The sequence below is a fragment of the Sinohyriopsis cumingii genome, chromosome 7 (assembly GCF_028554795.1).
Source record: "Sinohyriopsis cumingii isolate HCF-2022 chromosome 7, ASM2855479v2, whole genome shotgun sequence".
Taxonomy (NCBI): Eukaryota; Metazoa; Mollusca; class Bivalvia; order Unionida; family Unionidae; genus Sinohyriopsis; species Sinohyriopsis cumingii.
In genome coordinates, this window is record NC_142967.1 from 2082408 (window position 1) to 2102767 (window position 20360).

Consider the following 20360-nt stretch of genomic DNA (forward strand, 5'->3'; position numbering starts at 1 on the left):
TTTTTTAACTTGATAATCTTAGTTTTACTAATAATGCAAAGATAAATGTACGGTGTGTGTGAATGGCACATTTTTTAAAAAAGAAGTAAATAATTTAATTTTGTTTATTTTGTTTTCTTTTTCTATATTTGTTAAATAATGCTTCGAAAATTTGTCCAAAATTTAGTTTTAACACGAGTCCTTCAAATATTACCGTTTCAAAAGAAAGTGTTAGACACAAACAATCAGAGGGATTCAGGTCTATGATAAAATATACCTTACAATTTTGTTCGGAATAAGCAAGATATGAAACTAAAAGTACTTTTTTTTTATAAAAAAAAAGCTAAATTTTTAAAAACAATTTGATCGGACGCTTTGTTTTGCCCTACGAAGAATTCGTTTATCAAGAAGAATGTGTGACCATTAAGTATATATACGCCGTACGGCTTGAATAGTATGACAGAGGAGGTATCACACAGATCATGCTATTGTGTACCAATCCACAAGATATTAATACATAAATACATGTAAATCATCCAATTCAATTTGTATCAACTGGATCAGTTAATATACCATTCGTATCATTTTTTTTTTTTCGGTCCAAAGCCGCATTTATTTCAGGAAATGTTCAATACGTGCTATGTACTTAAATGACTGTCTTGTTTGACTACTGGTCTAAAGTCACGTTCTTTGACTTGAATAGTAGCATTGGGTTAACAGCAAAGTTTTACAATATTATCACGACTAATGTTACAAAATAACAACAGAGCTTTAAATTTGGTCGAATTTCCACCCACTATATATTTTTCTTTATCAGCAACATAATAAATAATAAAAAAAATAAATATAAATATAAAAAGGAACTAACTGAACATTTGGAAACGCCTATCATTAGTTATACATGAAACCATCTCAGTAGACTAGGAATTTCACAGACAAACGAGTAAATCTGTCTGCCAAATACACAGTTAAAATTGGAGAATGGTTTATAATGAAGTATGTCCAAGTATAATAAAAGTTAGAGTTATATTTATTTTTGTTTTAAAAAAAATAGTTTCCTGAAAATAAAAGTTATTATTATTATTATTATTATTATTATTATTATTATTTTCATCGTCATCCATCAAATAATGAATAATAGTCTCAGTTACTTTTCTTTTTATAATAAAACGGATACTGCTGATTATACAGTGATGGTTGTCATTTGAAACACCAAATTAATTATTTTTTAAACAATTCGAGGAAAATCTGCTCTTGTCTTTTTGATGTTACTCGCTGTAATGAAGATACTCTCAATATTTAGGCACATTCAATACAACGGTACAAATACATTAATTTACAATTAATGACCTACATTGTCAAATATTCAGTTCTCATTTATTGATGCTTGTACATAAAACAGTAATAAATCGTTACTAATTACCAACTGATGGCTAGATAGACGCTTTTCAAACAAAGAGAAGTGCAGAGTGTACGAAACCAGGTTAACAGCATTTATAAATAATGCAACATTACGCGCAACAAAATATGCATTTCAATCGCATGTTGAGAGCAATTTAGGATCGTGAATCCTCTTGTGCTCTGGTTAAGTTCTCGTTTGTCGTGCCCTTTGACTCAAGTTTCCTTCTGACAGAAGGAAAAAAAAGCAGACTTCCTTCGTCTCGTTTCTATTTGTTTGCTAGCAATACTGGAAACAGAGGTTAACTTCAATGCAAAAATATGCATCCAATAAAAAAAAACAATATAAAAATGTTCTCAGTTTATCGCTGTTAATCGAAATGGTGGCACATTTGTATCAGTGGCGAGACTTTAATTTTATGTGTATATCTGATTACTAACTATATCATTAGACTGACAATTTAACCTTGTTAGTAACGGTGAGATTTAAGACTCGGTTAGGGTCACAGTCTAGGGTTATCGCAATCACATGCCTTTGATTTTGTTTAAACTTTTGGGGTTTCATTTCGTATACGTATTTGAGGGAACATCTAAGACGCCTTTAGCTCCCAACTAGAATAACAGTGTACAACGAGCGCGCATTTTATGTAAGGAATTTGCAATCATGACACGTGAACTTTGTATTAATTCATTGTATCCAAAAATATGTTAACATCATCTATATCCGTTACATAATCTGTCTAAAAAGTCGATATAACATTTCAGTTGCAAAAATATGCAATGTCATGAGAAGACAGTTTTAACTCCAGCTTATTCTAAATATAATTTCACGACGCCATTATCAAGATAATTTGTATTTCAAACAGAATCATTTTAGTACTGAAAAGCAGCAGCGTAAGAGTAAATGGCTAATTATTATTCCGCCATGCGCAGTCCCGAGCATCACATAATCAGATGTAATTGTGCCGGGTTTACTTGCAAGCAAGATTCTCTTGGACGGCAATGTGTGTGCTTCACTTTTCAACATACAATAGTTCATTTACAAATTTTAATTATGCATGTATGTATGCATGTATGTATGTACGTATGTACGTACGTAAGTACGTGTGTGTGTGTGTGTGTGTGAACCTGTTTTCGTGCATTCTGCACTTATCTTTGTTTGAAAAGCATATATCTAGCCACCAGCTGGCCGAGAGGTTTAAGTGTAAGATTTTTTACTGATAAAGGATCAGGTCAAGCCGCAAACTACGAATATTCCACCTCTCATACCATTACGACTCAGCGCACTTGCATTATAACTTAGCGCCTTAAAATTTTACGATTGAGCGCCAATTTTAAATACGATTTGGAGCCAAAAGTTTACTTACAACTGAATAACAATGGGGTTTAAAAACATATGTAATATTGGAACGAGTGAGAAAGATAGAAGAAAAAAAAAACAATGCAATGTATTCTTTTCAATTTTTGACGACAACATATTTTTTTTAAATCACATTCACGCATTAAACTTATAATTAATACTTGGATCTGATTGAGACAATATGTAGTACTAATTGCTATTCAAGTTTCTGAGACACTCTCTTCATATCTTTGCTTTAAACCTATTTTAGTAGAGCTTCCTTGGGGGGGGGGGGCTCCAGACAGATGCCCCCCCCCCCAATTTTTTTTCCAAAAAATAAAATAAAAGTGTTTTTATGTGTTTATGTTTCCCCCTAAGGTTCGTGTGTTTGTATTCTTTTATAAAAAGAATTTATACCAAAAATTTATTTATCAGCAAATTTTTGATTGGGTATTTTTTTTTCTCCCTTAGTGAAATCAAAAGGGCTGTTCGATCTAAGTTTTTATCGTAGTCGGAGTCTCTTCCCTTGTTTGGTAGTGGTGACCTTTGCCAAGGGTCCCGTAAGTCATGTGTATGCTATGTGTAGAACTTCCGAGCATGTTTAACTGTATCTCGTTTGCAACTGTAATTTTTCGTAAAATACTCATTTCTACAGTTAGCATATTCGTTAACCAAGGTTCTGATGTGATAACCCTATCTGCACCTTGGTGGATCGAACACATATATTGGTACTTTGTCCTAGCGACATATATTGGTTGCCTCCCTTAGTATATAATGCCAACTAACCAATAGCGATGTGCATTGCATATCGGCCGAAAATGGTGGGGATACTCTGGAAGTAAGTATGACTATGTACCTGAGGGAAGCAATTACAGCTGTATTCGAGTGAAAGGTATGTGTGCAAGCACACGCCGTTGCTAGAAAATTGCTCATTTATCAGTTTATTCAAGTTGAGTGCTTCCCTTCACTCGATCATATAGGAAAGTGTTCAATTGAACAACTGAATTTGGATTGGATGCAATGGCTTGCTTCCGCATCCAATGAAATTAACAGACGAGAAGCACAGAAATGTCTGCTCGATACGACAAGGTGTGGATAGTGTTAAATTATCAGAACCTTGGCTAGCGAAGATGCACAGCAAGCATCTCCCGCCTCTTGTTGAGGAGCCGCGGTGACTCAATGGTAATGTGCCGGACTCGTAAAATAAACGGTAAAAGTTCGAATCCAACCATCGTATCAGTCCATGTTGGCTATGGTGCTGTGTGATTCGAGAAGACCAATTACAAACCAAACCAAGCCTATCTCGGTTTATGTTTCTTTCATTTTCACTACTGCCATGTCCATCGGAAGGCGCTCAGCCATTCTTAGAAGTTGGCGCTAAATTTTAAGGTCCCACTCTGTTGCAAGGTGCTAAATACTAATGCACCCATATACCTAAGGCACATGATCAGCCAAGCACGTGCTCGTCTCATGTTGTCATTCTCATACTGTAACAAACTTTAAAACATCAACCATTACAGATCGCACGAAGGACTACTGCATTATGTACACTAAGCATTTCAAGAGCAATTTCGTTCCATGCGTGTGGGTACTATTCATAGTTCTGAGATGTGTATAGTTCTTGATCATCAAGTATGTATCGATACAAATGAAATTACAACACAACCTGACCTATTATCATATTAGCAATAAAGTAAAACGGCTTAAATTGACAGTTATATTGTCTTTGCAAAGTTCCATAGTGTTACATTTGATTTTTTTAGAAAGGTAATGTAAGCAGAGCTCACATTATCAGCAGTTTTAAATTTCCCCGGTTTTGAATACCGGTTTATCGACGTCATTCACTTTTTTATGAACGAATCCCACACTATGGACCCTGTCAATAAGGAAAGTGATTTATTATTTCGCTGCTGTGTGCGCCATAGAAAACTAAAATTTGATATGATCATAACATTTTTAAAAATGTCTTGGCTTGTCTCAAGCTTTCACTTACTATAGATTAAATGGATAACTTTATTTTACTTTGACATGTCTTAAGGCAAGTTGCGACATAAGGCCAGTAGACAAGTTTCGATAAACAGCCAAAGTGCGATCATCAAAATATGTATTGATTCGTCAAAATAAACAGTCTAAATTTATCCCACATAACCATTCTAAAATTCTCCAAAATAACTTTTCTAGACAACATCTTTTTGTTAAAATATACGCAGTGATGATGTATCTCAATTATAATTAAAGCCTCTACCTGTGTGGAAATGATTTAATATTCTTACTTTGTCAATGAATAAGTTGGTTTTCCGTGCACAGTTTTGCAATGACCTAGATGCCCTTTTAATTTTTGCGCCAACACATTCCAGAGTCTTTTCCATCAAAACAGTTAACATCGACTTAAGCCATTAGTTGAAATTCTCAGAGTTGGTCCTTAGAATTGTCCCTTGATGCAAATTGTGGCCAGAAAGAACGGAAGATATACAGGGTATTTTGATCACTAACATGAAGCTGAATAAGAAATCTGGGTCTCACGTCTTGTGGTGACGTGATCACATTGCACGCATCCTTTCTTGGATGAAAAAAGTTTGTAGAAGTATGCAGATACAAAGTCACGCAGACCAATAGACGTTTTATGAATAAAATGAAAACATACATGATCATTTTCTTCACAGCTTTTAGATGAAAATTATTTGGTGGAAAATTTGGATAAATTTTCACAGCAGCGTTGTTATTGCAGGTGAAATTCAGCTATCGATGCCAACCAACATGGTAGCAATACAAATCAGCTCTGTACGATCTAGGTCCAAGTAAACTGAGATCAAATTACCATCTTGCCCAAAGGGAAATGTCCGTCCGTCGTAGAATACATACGTTGTTTTCTGAGACAATAGCGTGATACCGTTGCGTGCGTTCCTAAGATTATATCTTGTTCACTCTATTAGGGGTTCAATGATTCAATGATTCAATGACCACAACTTTCTTCGAATGTGATATTTATTTTTTAGAATTATTCAGTGGTGACAGTTTGTTAAGGTGTACAACATCTCACAGATCATCGATAAGAGAGCGCTGTTGTAATGATGATTTCACAAAACATGAGATGAATTTAAAACAGATACCAAAGTGCGGAATTATTTGTTGAATTATATTGTTTCATCAATTCAAATAAAGATAGCACAAAGTTATGATTTTCTAAAACCCAAATTACTGTATATATCCGACTGTCTCAAACGCATTGAAACAATGCACAAAAATAATCGAATTTCCTTGTCGTTTTCGTTTCTGTATTCAATTTATAGGAAGTGGGATTTTTTGTAGCTGCTTTTGAACTTTAGAAAATACAATAGATCACAGGAAAATCTTGCTTTCTACACAAACCAATAGGATCTTACAATTATCAATGTCTCTTTGCCAGAAAGCAATTAATCTTAACGTGTTTTACGCAGGTTACGTTGGGTCAGAGGTTTCGACCACGGGGGAAAACACGACCATGGAAAGTCTTGCGTATGATACGTATCTCTTATCCCTCTTGTCAAAATAGACATCTAGATTTGATCCGTAGAAATGTTTCGCGTAACCCGATATGACAATAAATCTCTCAGATGTCGCGAACCTTTAAAAGGAAACAGTGCTGTAGTTTTGAAAACAACACGTTGTCCTAGAGTTCAAAGAAGCAAATCACCTCGATAAATGAAGATAAATTGATAAAACTAAATAAACTTTAGCTTTAAAAAAATGTTAAATAAAGCTAAAATTGTATTGGCTTGAAAGACTTTTATCTTTCACAGAATCTGTGTAATACGGTTTTGTCTTAAGTTTATAAACTGTCTGTGTTGGATCGTAAGACACGATTAGTGCAAAAAATGTAGAATTAAAATTGTGGTCAACCACTTCCAAAAGTGTTGTAGAAACCTAACACTGACACTAATATTTATGTAGTGTAATGATCTTTCACATCACTTGATTATATTCGATACGATCATCCGGGCAATGTCTCGGTAGTATGCATGCGACTTTTGCAAAATTATTAATTTATTATTATTTTTAGGGGGGTGGCACACTGAAGACAATATTTTCAAAACTAGGATGAAAAAGAAAACCAATCCCAAGGGCACCCGCAGAAATCTTTTTTTTTCGGGGGAGGGGGGCAAACATGTAGTAGTCAACTATTAAGTTTTACGAATGTAGGCTAAAACATGTTTAGAAGTGGAATCATGGGAGTGGGGCGGCAAGTGCCCCACCCACCCACCGCCCGCCCCTACGTGCGGGTGCCCATGACTAAACTCCAAAACAAAACAGACACCCCTTGTACCATATTCCATTTAATATTCGATCCTAAATCAGGGGCCCTGGGTGGTTGAGTAGTCTAAGGCACTCGCATTTCCTTATCATTGGTATCTCACCTCTTTCCGCGTGGGTTTGATTCTTGCTCGGCCAACGTACGCACATGAGATAGTTTTCCAGTAGCTTCTTGTAGATCGGTAGTTCTTCCGGGGGTTCTTCTGGGCGTTTTTCCTCCATCAAACAAACTAACCGCCATGTTTAGTGTAAGGGTGCAAATGTTTGTAGACATAATTTCGCTGTACATTCTGTCGGGGTCACATATGGATTATGGGTTAGACTCGCCATAATTGTTGACTACGAGGGATGGAATCTGTTCTTCTTACGACTTGCGCGGTTCAATAGCGGAAAATATCGATAGTTCGGTACTTATCAGGGAAAATATTAGTAAGTCGTAGGCCATACGAAACAGGTGTCATAAAATGATATTTTCCAGATTAGTTATTATCAAAGGTGGACTAGAGAGGATTGTACTGACTTCTATGGGAGTGACCGAATGTTTTGGGGGACTATTTTGACAGTTAAATTTGAAACCCTGCTTGGCTAAGGTAAACGACAGGTGTGTGTTTCCAGACGGAATTCAGGGTTTTAAAATAATCTCCGTCACAATATTAGTTAGTACAAGTTTTTTCAGAAATGGGGGAAATTCTGAGGGACTGAGGGGGGTAATTAATAAGCAAAATACGTAATTTATCTTGTTAAACCAATCGTCCAAGGGACAAAGGGATGGGAGATCTGGAACTATGAGAGACCCGGGTCCAGTAAAAAGACAGCGAATTTTCTGATGATAAGCGAGCGTGGGCTTCTGAATGCAAGGCTAGACTCAATTACATACAATGTGTTAATTGATGTAAGATTGTAATTATTCATTGAGTTGATATGTTTTAAATTCATACTTCAATTTTTCTTTAAGTTCAGAAAATAATTGTGCATGTTATATGATTCACGTGTTGTAAAAATGTCATAAATTATTTCGTTATATGACTGAGTGAGATTTAATTTGTTTTGCATGTAATAGAAATTGTTTAATATAAGATTTCATGCATTTTTTTCTGATACAATTTGTGAGGACTAACTTATCTGACTTAAATGATTTTAAACATGCATGCTGACAATTGATTTCACTATGTATATGTCAAGGACTCGCTAAATAACAAAATTAGGTAATTAGGACAAGGAGTGAAGTCCATTGATTCGTGTGTAATTACGTTATACATTTCCTTCAACAGAGAATCAAGGAACGTGTGACGACTGGCTTAGTTCAGTTGGTAAATTTATGGCAACAGTGGGGGAGTAATATTATCTGAGAGGTTTAATTATACCATGATCTCAGTAAGAATGCGAGAGGGCCAAATAGGATGTAAATTCAAGATAATGGGGTTGTGAATGTGTATCAGGTACGAAATGACCTTAGCTAGTTCTGTTGAATTTCGATAGACGAAATTCGACACAAAAGAGTGGGACTATTATTTGATCCCAGGAGAACAAAATTATTAGGTTGGGTATTATATATATATATATATATATATATATATATATATATATATATATATATATATATATATATATATATATATATATATATATATATATATATATATATATATATATATATATATATATATATATATATATATATATATATATATATATATATATATATATATATATATATATATATATATATATATATATATATATATATATATATATATATATATATATATATATATATATATATATATATATATATATATATATTACATACATAATTGAAAGGAAAAACGCACGGTCTGCAACCAAGAGGTTGATGACCCCAAAAAGGCTAGAAGAGAGAGAGAGAGAGAGAGAGAGAGAGAGACGCAACGCCGACCTATCACTAATAGTGATATGGAAAAGACCGAATCACCGGAAGAAGCTGTCATGTAAGCAAGCTGAGTTCGATCAGTTACTCGATTATATGATGAAATTTGATCTATCACTATAACAGAACGGATGAGTTGGCATAAAATGTGTAACTCTATTTCTGAGAGAAAGCAAATAATTAAAATGTCATGTTCGATTTCAATCTGTTTTTATAATTGATGAAATTGTTATATTTTACACACGGGGGCTCGTATTATTCTATTATTCTGTTCAGATCTCTTTTTATTCCATCCATTAAATTTTATATTTTTTTTATTGATTACTCTAGCCAGGCAATAGGTCATCTTCTAGATAACGACAACCAAAAACCACAAGAAATGGAGGCGATCACACATCACCATCACCTCCTGACATATCGCCTATCATGTGCTGGGAAATTTGGTTAAACCAAAAGAAAACAAAAGATCTTAACTACTACTACTGCTGCTGCTGCTACTACTACTACTACTACTACTACTACTAATAATAATAATAATAATAATAATAATAATAATAATAATAATAATATCTTCAAACAATTTGCCACAAAAGTGAGAGCGGATAATGCACAGAAAAAGATTATGCTCCATTGTATATATCAGTATATTTTATATCTCTAGCAAAACTGCTTTGCCTGAATTGGGGGGTGGGGATAAATCCATGGGTATTAATTCTTACTTACGTGTGCACAGAGGAAAATTTATTTGTTTTTGTATCAAGCGCAAAGTTGTGATACATGCCTTTGCACCACTGTTATGTCTGCACTACTACATTATCTGCAGCTCTGCAGCATTCTTGAGTTTTGAACGGTTTCGTCAGGAACTTTGTGGTGCAAAGACGCATATTAATACCGTATGTACATACCATTGGTTCCGACTTAAATATATTTGATTTTTAACAAATTTTTTTGCTGCTTGGAAAATGTTTTAAACGCCCATCTTAACCAAGTCTGAGGATTTCAAACGCGACAAGCTAGTAATGACAGTATATAAACCTGATGAGTAACCCTTGTTTCACAGGTTCAGACGAACTCAAAGGTTAAAACTACCACAGATTATATGTCACATCTTGGATCCACATCGAGGCGTTAGGATTAGGGCCTGTAGGTTCAGGTTTAAAAATCACTTGGTAAAAATACGCGTATGTACTGTTTGCCTTTCTCCTATTCAACAGTTATTTACGTTCTCACTAAAAGAGAGGTATTCCTTTTTAAAACATAGGAAAGGATTTGATTTTAAAACGAAATCTGAGATAGGTTTAGAATGCCCTGTTAACCAACTTTTTGGACATATCAACGTATCGACTTTCTCAGCATGTTAATTTGTACCATGGCGAAGTATTTAACACATGCTTAGGCACTCTACGACGAAATGTTAACCTTTTGACTGATTTATGATCTATTGCATATCATTCTTATATTCGGGCATTTGGTCACCCAATTGACCATGCTAATGACCTCAATTTGAGTGTTACATTCAGTATGCCACCTTTGACAAGAAGGACACTATATCCACTACCAATATACCTCTTAGATAGAGAAACATGATACAGTCAAGTAGCGGATAAGCGATCCCCATAAATCATGTACGCCGTTTCTTTGGCCATTGAAAATCAGGATTATGACAACGAGTGAATCATCTATCTGCATTATCTTTCTAAAGTTTCAAGGCCCCCGTCCCAGATATGTTCCCATTACCTTTCCCACAATGCACGTGATCAATGCTTTATCTTTCCCTTTACAACCTTTGTCACTAAAAGTCACTGATCGACCAAAGAACGTGGATGATACAATCTGAGATTCATTATCACCTTTTATTCCCGAATATTTGAGCAAATTGCTTTCTCGTGATGTTCCGGACGTTCTAATTTATTGTCATCGACTGATTGCATTTCTAAATACGAGAACACCGTGCATGCAAGATGGTTTCGATACGGTTGATTCAAACGTCAGATTAGGCATACTTTGAGAGGTGTCCTATGTACCGTTAATACTCGCTTAGAGGCCGAGTATAACTGCAGACAATAAATACCCTGATTATCTGGCGTATGGTGTTTGCTCAAATGATTATTAATAACAAACTACAATACACCCAGATATGCCGGAGCAGTATGTAACGACAGCGCTGGGTCCATGCAGTTTGCAGTTGGACTCGACTTATAAGCGAGTACATACGGGTTGAGATTTTTCTATTTTGGTATGGTGAAACAGATATTTTTGTGTCTTGATATTTATCAACCTCTTCGGCTAATACGAATCTCCTCATTTATCTTAATGTGGGTGAATTCATTTATCTATATTTTTTTTTGTGCACTATTTTAATTAAATTTCAGATTTAGAAACTCCCAGTGTGTCAATGCGACATGATTTTGCCAACCTTGTTTTTTGAAGAAATCTTAGAGGAATCTTCAAAGCTTTTCAAGTCTAGTCTATTCGGACGTGCAAAACATAAATTTTACACCTACAATTCAAATATGATTTTCGCCAATAGGGGAACAAAGAAAAATCTATTTTGGAAAAAAAGAAAAATTATTTTAAGATCTTATTTTGACAATTTTTAAAATTATTTTTCTTTTCAACTTAAATCGAATTCGAGCGAAAGTGTAGTAATTGATTCACATCTTTTCACCTACCGTTCTAATTTGCTACCTGTCAAAATTATGTGTATTGGCATGATCGCTTTTGTATTACTTTGTTAAATTACTTATCCTTCGCCACTCCTTTTTCGGCGGAATTTTAGGTCGTCGATTAATCAAATACCTATTTTCGGAAAAGCTTACAGAACTGCAAAATAAAGCACTGTAACGCGTAACAGTATGTTTGAATATCATTAAACAACCTAATATTTCCTGTAAGAAGAGAAATCACGATCGCTTTCTCTGCATATATGCGACTAATTCACATGACAAATTAATGGGACAGTTTTAAAATAGATACACTCACGAGTCACCATTTAGTTCAAGAGTGTTGAATCTAGGTTTGAGTTATTGAAACCAACCAGTGCAGTTTCCTTTGTATTCGGTGCTTGAAAAAATAATTTCTTTATATTTTGTGGCTCTTTCTGTAAATGGGGTAATTTCGTCTTTATATTCTGCAGTTACATCTTTATACCCGTTGGCTCTATATGTATATGTGGTAGTTACACCTTTTGAATCAGTGGTGAATGCTCCGGTGGTCTATTGATAAGAGCATCCGCCTCGGATGCGTGAGGTCATGGGTTCGAACCCCGGCCGAGTCATACCAAAAACTTATAAAAATGGTACTAATAGCTGTCTCGCTTGGTGTTCAATATTAAGAGGCTAGTGTTAGGACTGGCCGGCCTGGTGTCAGGATAATGTGACTGAGTGGAACATGATGCTACATGCATGCGGTATGATGCCACAGCGATAGACATCACTATAAGCTGCCGCAATGCAGACATCGTAGTGATGTGAGTGAACAAGTGTTAAAGACACACACACACAGACACAGATTTAGTGGCTCTATCTGTATATGTGGTAGTTACATCTTTAGATTAAATAGCTTTATCTGCATATGTGGTAGTTACATCTTTAGATTCAGTAGCCCTATCTGTATATGTGGTGGTTACATCTTTAGATTCAGTAGCTCTGTCTGTATATGTGGTGGTTACATCTTTAGATCAGTAGCTGTGTATGTGTATGTGGTAGTTACATCTTTAGATTCAGTAGTTCTATCTGTATGTGTGGTAGTTACATCTTCAGATTCAGTAATTCTATCTGTATGTGTGGTAGTTACATCTTCAGATTCAGTAGTTCTATCTGTATGTGTGGTAGTTACATCTTCAGATTCAGTAGCTCTAATATGGTAGTTACATCTTTAGAATCAGTAGCTCTCTCTGTATATACGGTAGTTACATCTTTAGATTCAGTAGCTCTAACTGTGTATGTGGTAGTTACATCTTTAGTTTCAGTAGCTCTAACTGTGTATGTGGTAGTTACATCTTTAGATTCAGTAGCTCTATCTGTGCATGTGGTAGTTACATCTTTAGATTCAGTAGTTCAGTCAGTATATACGGTAGTTACATCTTCATACTCAATGACTTTATATGTAGTTACATCTATATACTTACTGGCTCTGTCTACAGTCTCTATTTATAATAGTTATATTTTTTATTCAGTGCTTATTTCATTATGTGAAATGCTTTAAGAAGAAGAAGACATGGTAAGCACAAAATATTTGAGGGTGGGTTCCTATGTCATACGAATGCCAGGGAAGTAGTTATAAGGGATACCTTAGCTTCAATAGAAATCCCAGTCAAAAAGGTCGTGGGAACATTTAGCGTCAAGACTTGTCAGATCACCATGGGAACGTTTAGCTTCAAGGGGGATTGAACATGGGGAATATTGAGCCTGTATAGCGACAAGGAAATGTGGGTTGTTGCATAGGGACAATAGGAATGAAACAGGTGTGGTGACGTCGCGGTATTGGACATTGTTAACAATGTGGCAAGGATTTTACCTAAATACGCGCTACTCTAGGGTAAGACAAATACAGTAGAGATATAGACATAGACATATACAACACATAGACATAGATTGATGAACATCAATCTATCACACATAAACTATAAAATCGACTGTAAAAAGTTTTATGAAAGAGAATGAATATCATTTTGAGGCAAATGAGTGGTCCTGAAAAGGGCCTTTGGGTTTCTTCTTCATGTCCTTCTAGTTTCTTCTTTTCCTCTACCATCTTCTTAGTTTTGTTATTCCTGTTGTCTTCTTTATATTTTCTTCATATTTTTCATCATCCTTTCCCCTCTTCTCTCCTCTTTCTTACTCTTTTCGTTCTCCTCTTCCTTTCCTATATTTTCATTCCATTCTCTCATTCTTATTCTATCCTTTTCATCCTCCTTCTCCTCTTTTTCTTCTTTAATCATTTCCTTTAACACGTCCTTTGATTTTCTTAGATTATTGTTTTCCATCTTGACTCGATGGGGACTATAATAATAAAAATCGTCATCCAGTTTGACTAAATTTTTTCGATCATTCCCAAATTATGGAGAACGTCTTGCAACTTCTTCATTTTATCAAGGGTGTTACTTGTCATCTTGGTTTATTCAATGTTGAATGGCCCGAATGACCAAGGCTCAACTATATATTTGTCAAGCACGAACATGAAGGATATCATTCCTTGCACTAACTTTACACATTATACTATCCACACAAACGTACGCGAACGCATACAAACCCCAAATATACTCTCCACACAAATGTACGCGAACTCATACAAACACAATATCTATTATCGACACACGGGAAGGAGAAGAAAAAAAACCCACAATATTTACTATCCAAACAAACTTACGCAAATGCATGCAAACACACATGCTACAATGCAAACACGAGAAGAAGAAGAAACAAAAAACCCTAAATATACTACCCACACAACATACGCCCACGCATACAAACACACACACTATCACGTCAGGAAAGGAGTAAGTGTTTATAGTCACACTACTACACATTCACACATATAGGCAACTTGAGCTTCAGATACACCTGCTTAATGCTGACATCTCCCAGGCTTGGCCCCACACACACAACGTCTACTCCAGTCCTGCTCCCAATTTATATTTGTTCTAGGGAGTGGAAAGGAGGCATCATCATCACAGTTTTCTCTCTCAGAGATAGTGAAGACTTCCCTCTGTCTTCTATTTTGCAGTCGGAGATGATGAGGTCTCCGTATCTCTGGCACTGGTATTGGAGGCTTTAGCTGATATTGTTGTGGTTGTAGTGATGGTTATCGTGCTGGCTTGAGTGGTGGAAGCGTCCTCAGCTCAGGCTTGACCTCACGCAGAGGTCTCGGTATGAGGTGAGGGTGTATCATTCTTTTGTTTTCCTTCTCCTCTTCTTTCTTTTTCTCCTCTTCCTCCTCCTCTATCCTAGCACTTTCTGCTATGGCCTCCATGGTCAGTTCATCTAGTATGCGCCTGGCATACTTCAGGTGCATATGAAGATCCAACAAATCCTCTATTCTGCTACTAATTTTCTCGAAGTTGATAATGTTCAACGTTGGGTAGCCTGACTGACAAACGCTTCCCTTTATATTTGTGAAGCACGGACGTGAATGAAAACATCCCCTGACACTAAAACTTACATTGCCCATATCACAACCCAAACAACATGGAACGCACGGACCAAAAAGAAACACCCCCTCCCGTTTTACCTACAAACACTAACTACAAACACAAACACATACAGGGGGCTCTGAGTAGCCAAGTGATGTAAAGCGCTCTCCTTTACGAATCACTGCCATCTCACCTCTGTCTGCGTGAGTTCGAGTCTCGGATTCGGCCAATGTGGGCATGTGAGAAAGCTTGCCAGTAGCTTCTCGTGGGTTGCTGGTTCTTTAAGGGGTTTTCCCGGGTTCTTCCTCCACCGTTTATACTGGCCACCATGTATAGCCTATCGTGTGCTGAAAAATGGCTTTAAACCAAACAACAACAACAACAAACACATACAGATTATTTGACAAGCTAGGAAAAGGAAGTGCTTATAGACACAATTCTATTTTTGGACACAAATCAAAGAAACAAAGTGCTTATAGACACACTTCTATTTTTTAAAGTACAGACAAACACAAATACAAAAACTGATGGCCATTGAACTAGTATGTCTTTTCTAGAGTATTGGGGTATCCCTGTGGACGAGGATTATGGCAATCTTTTATCGTCTAAGATTGCGTCCCCGTCTGGGGCAGGCTTTCCCACAGGATATGGTCTGCTTCTTCGGAAAGAGAAGGAGAACCCTTTCGTGTCCACACGGCAGTCGACTACACCTCTGTCTCGTTCCTGCTGTTGTTGCTGCTGCTGATCACCCTGCTCTCTTTGTTTCTGAAGTCTGTACTTCTCCGTCCACTCTTCTTTCTCTTTCTTGATTTCCTCTCTGAAGAGCTCTTATATCAGGTCTTCGGTCAATTTCAACATTAAGGCATTCTCTATCTCTTCAGTCCTGGGTATCAGGCTTTGCCTGACATGATGTCAATTCACGGACGCTTCCTTCAGCTTGGCTAATCTTGAACATATCTTCATAGGAGGATGAGTAAACAATGAATTGATCCTATATTCCACAACGCATTTATGATTTAGCCGACAGGTCGTGGAACAATGAATCCCTTTCGACCTGTATGGAAGGCTATCATTAGTGAGATTGGACCCAACACACACTCAATGTAAATAAATGTCTGTATACTACAGGATAAGACGTCTTGTAGGATCGGGCACTGTTCTTATGACGTTACCCTGGTTCTGTGCGTACACGCTCTTTGGGGCAACTGACGAGTGGGAATCGGCACCAGATGATAATGTAATTAGCTTCCGGTCGAATGATCCTAAATGTTCCTTTGTGATGCTGTACCAGTGTGGCTGCTACGCTTTTGCTGCTGATTTTTATGAAGCTTTGATTGGTACTGCTGATATACAGTGTTAGTGCTGGTGGGTGGTATTGGTACTTCACAGGTTTGGTTCTTTCCTTACGTTGTTTTTCTTGTTTTGTTGTGAGTGTGCTGTTATTTTCCTTGTTTTGTTGTGCGTGTGCTTTTTATTGCTGTCTTGTCTGTTAACCGATTGATTTTTTGGATTTGTTTGTTGGTTGTTATCGGTTATTGTTGTTCTTGTGATGTATTGTTTTCCTTTAATTGGTTGTTTTCCTTTTTCTTTCAGGGCTTCTTCTTCGTATTCTGCTTTATTGTAATGATAAAAATTGGAAACAAAATGACAGACACATTTTATTTAAATACATTTTTATGTAAATAACTAACAACCAGCAATTAACCATAAAACATTTTTCAGACAAACAAACAAACATTTTTCAAATAACAATCTTATTTGACAACGTTGTGAAGTGAAGTGAGACTACCACTGATGGAAGTTATTGGTTCATTGATGTACACTGTTTCCTAGATAAGAACGAAATATATTGGGGCCCCGAGTGGCCGAGTGGTCTAAAGCGCTCTTCGTTACGGATCACTGCCATCTCACCTCTGTCTGCGGCGGTTCGAGTCTAGGATTCAGCCAATGTGGGTATGTGAGAAAGCTTGCCAGTAGCTTCTCGTGGGTCGGTGGTTCTTTCCGGGGTTTTCTCGGGTTCTTCCTCCACCATTAATACTGGCCGCCATGTATAGCCTATCGTGTGCTGAAAAATGGCGTTAAACCCCACAACAACAACAACAACAACAACGAAATATATTCATAATGGTCACGAAACCAGCGATCAAAATAAGTCACTAAATATTCCAAAGAATAGCCAAGACTGCGTTGATGAGGGAAATATACACAATACTATACACACACCATGGAATATGTGACTTGTAATTTCACATTATTGAATCGTGTCGTCTGGGCATTTTTTACTCATAAAGCCGATTAGGTCGTCTTGCAAAGGTAGCAATCCATACGAATAAAAATATTCCGCACAACCCTCTTTAGCGAAGTACATGGCTATCCATTGGGTTCCTGTGAGATGACTATCGCCCGTGTTGATGGCATAAGCTTGATGGTCATGATGTTTACGATGAGGCAGTTCATCTTTAACACACACACAACAGGATTCCAAGAAGCAGTGTACGAACTGTCATTCGAAAGGTAAAAAACATCCCAGGTATCAATTTTTTTGTTTTTGTATTTTCTTATTTCACAAGTAATGATAAGTCATCAAATCAATCCTGATTGTTTGCCTGAAAATATCTGACAAGTAAACGTCCATTAGCTCCGTCTTTGTATTCTGTGTCAAGAGAGATTCAATGGGACGGATATCTAGAGCACTCATTGGAGGGGAGGAATGATCTTGTCAAAGTCAGGTTTGAAAGGTCTGGTACACAAGGTCTTGCCATCGCGACTGACTTCGATCTTTGACACGCCAAAGTGGTGAAAGTTGAAAAGATTTTTTTCGAAGGCTCCGTTGAAGGCTTCGTTGCTTATCGTACCAATGATTAAACGCTTGGGTAACTGTCCTTGGAACAGATGATCATTGGTCATGGATCGTTGACCCTTGGGAATGATGAAGGTTTTCACTTCCACGCATCGTATCGGATACTTGGCAGTGGTTCTGCTTAAAGTGCGACTGATGTCATTTCCCACTTAAGGCAACAGTTCCACACGACTCGCGTAGAGTTTGGTGTCCTCGATTTTGGTTTTGGGATTGTCAGTAGCAGCAGCCGTCAATAGGGGAAGCGGTACTGCTTCGATCCAGTCTCAGGCGGACATCCACACAGTTCAGCAAATACTTCCCTTGTAACCACATCTCCAAATGCAAATGATCCATCAGTTCTAACCTCTTCCCATCTATGATTTTATTTATTCGCTCCTCTAATCCACCATTGCCTTCCGATATTTCGTCAAACTCGCCCGCGTCGTCTTGTTCCCATAGCAGTTAGACACCCAGGTTGGTGTTCTTGACGTTTGTTCCGTATGTCAAGAGATTTTTCAGGTAGTCACGTTAAGGGTGAGTATCCATGCTGCCGCTGACTAGTTTGTTGTTCAAGTAAAAATCCCCTCCGCTGAATAAGGAATGTACACAATTGTTAACGGGATCTGGTTCTCAGTGCCGTCTATATTACCTCCAGTCTTATCTTGAACTTTGATTTTCATTTACAAGTAACTGCTATTCTGATCGATTTAATCTTCAGATTGTCCTTTCATTTCAAACTCGATGGGAGTGGAATGCGTCAAAGAGGAAACGTGATGAAATTCGACCCATTGGTCTTTCTTTCGTTATCTCTGTGAATCTTTTAATGATCCAAAAGTCTAAGTCTCGGACAGTTCTTTTCTTATTCTTTCTAGCTTTATGAGTTTGAAGTCCTCTTGAGTGGTGTCTTCATCGTCACTTTCTGCCTTGTCCTTGCTGTGGCGTCAGGGAAGCAGGAATGCCTGACCCATCAGCGTCCAGGGCATTTATATGAGTTTCTCCTCGACCCAAAATTTCTTTACCGTTTGAAGCAAGACATTTTTCCTGCTCTCAAGAAAGCTTCTTCAGGGTTTTTTTTGTCAATGATGACTTTTTGAAGAAATTTTTCGCCGTGTGTCAAAGCGTCATCTTTCAAGGCGTGCAATCCTCGTGTCAGCATCGGTTTCAAAACGGGTACTACCGAACTAAAGGCCGATTTCAACATTTCTCCGAAACCATGTCCTCGCTGTCGAGCGAATCCTCGGTACACTGAAACATGACTTACGAGTCGTTAGAAAATCGTTTTCGAAAATGGGGTTTCACCGTGACTTTCCCTTTGGTGAATGAAATATTTTGTACTAGATCTCCATTTACAGCAATGTTGACGGTGTCAAAATACGACTTACTGACGGATAAATAATAAGGATGTACTTATTTGCTGTGAATATGATAGACGAGTCCACATTCCTCATCAGCATTCTCGGCAGAATCCACTTTGAAAGGAATGACTCGCACTCCACCGCATCATAGTACACAAAAATCAAAATGAGTCCTTGGTTCAGTTCTTCAGGGGATCTAAAATGCTTTGCAAAATCCAAGTTGTTTGTAATGATTGATACGGGCTCACCTGGCTTAATGGTCTTGTCATTCCCACCCAAAATATCCGGACATTTCATCAGTAGGCGACAAGCTACTTTATGGTGCTCCAGGGTGACATTGTTTGTTTGTTTTCTCTTCAAGGCTTTACCAAACAATGTATTGAATCTGTCAGCAATCGTGTACACCAAATGTTGACCGCTAAAATAATAGTCTGCTGAAAGGTACACAGTATAGTTGTACCGTGGAATAGTGGACGCTACTTATCGTTTACTAGAGTCATCAAGACTTGGGTTTTGATTCAAATAGTGTTGCACTTGGGCGTCCAGAACTTCGACCTCAAACGTGTTTCGAGTTTCAGTGATGTGTTTGATTTGTGCAGGGTGAATCATTTCGATCAAAGCCACATTTTAGTGGGCTTCATGATCTAATTGGTTGGTCTGAGATAACTCGGCCGCGAAAAAGCAAAAGGTGTTGTTGAAAAACACCTCTACGGACCTGTCTCTGGCTAACTTTAAGAAAACTTGTTTTTCATTATCCAGAGTTATGCTGTCATTGGAGATACTGGACGTGAGAGTAGTGTCTAAAAGAGGTTTGTTGAGGTCGAAAGAGTGGTGACTTCTGGGATGGTGACTGACGTTGTTACCGTTAGAAGAGGAAAGATTGGGAATTAGGTAACCGGTGCAACTGCTCACTAAAATGGTCCACAATTGTTTGTCTCCTTGTTGCAAACTCAAATTAGCAAAGGCAGCAAGATGACACAGTACATCACACAGATTTAACAGAACAAGACGATTTGCGATTTAGGGACACGTTCTCCACACCACACCCACAAGGTTTGCTTTTGTAGATCTTGTAGAGAGGAACTGGGTGAAGTAGTGGTCACAGTTGCAGTAGCGGTTGAGGC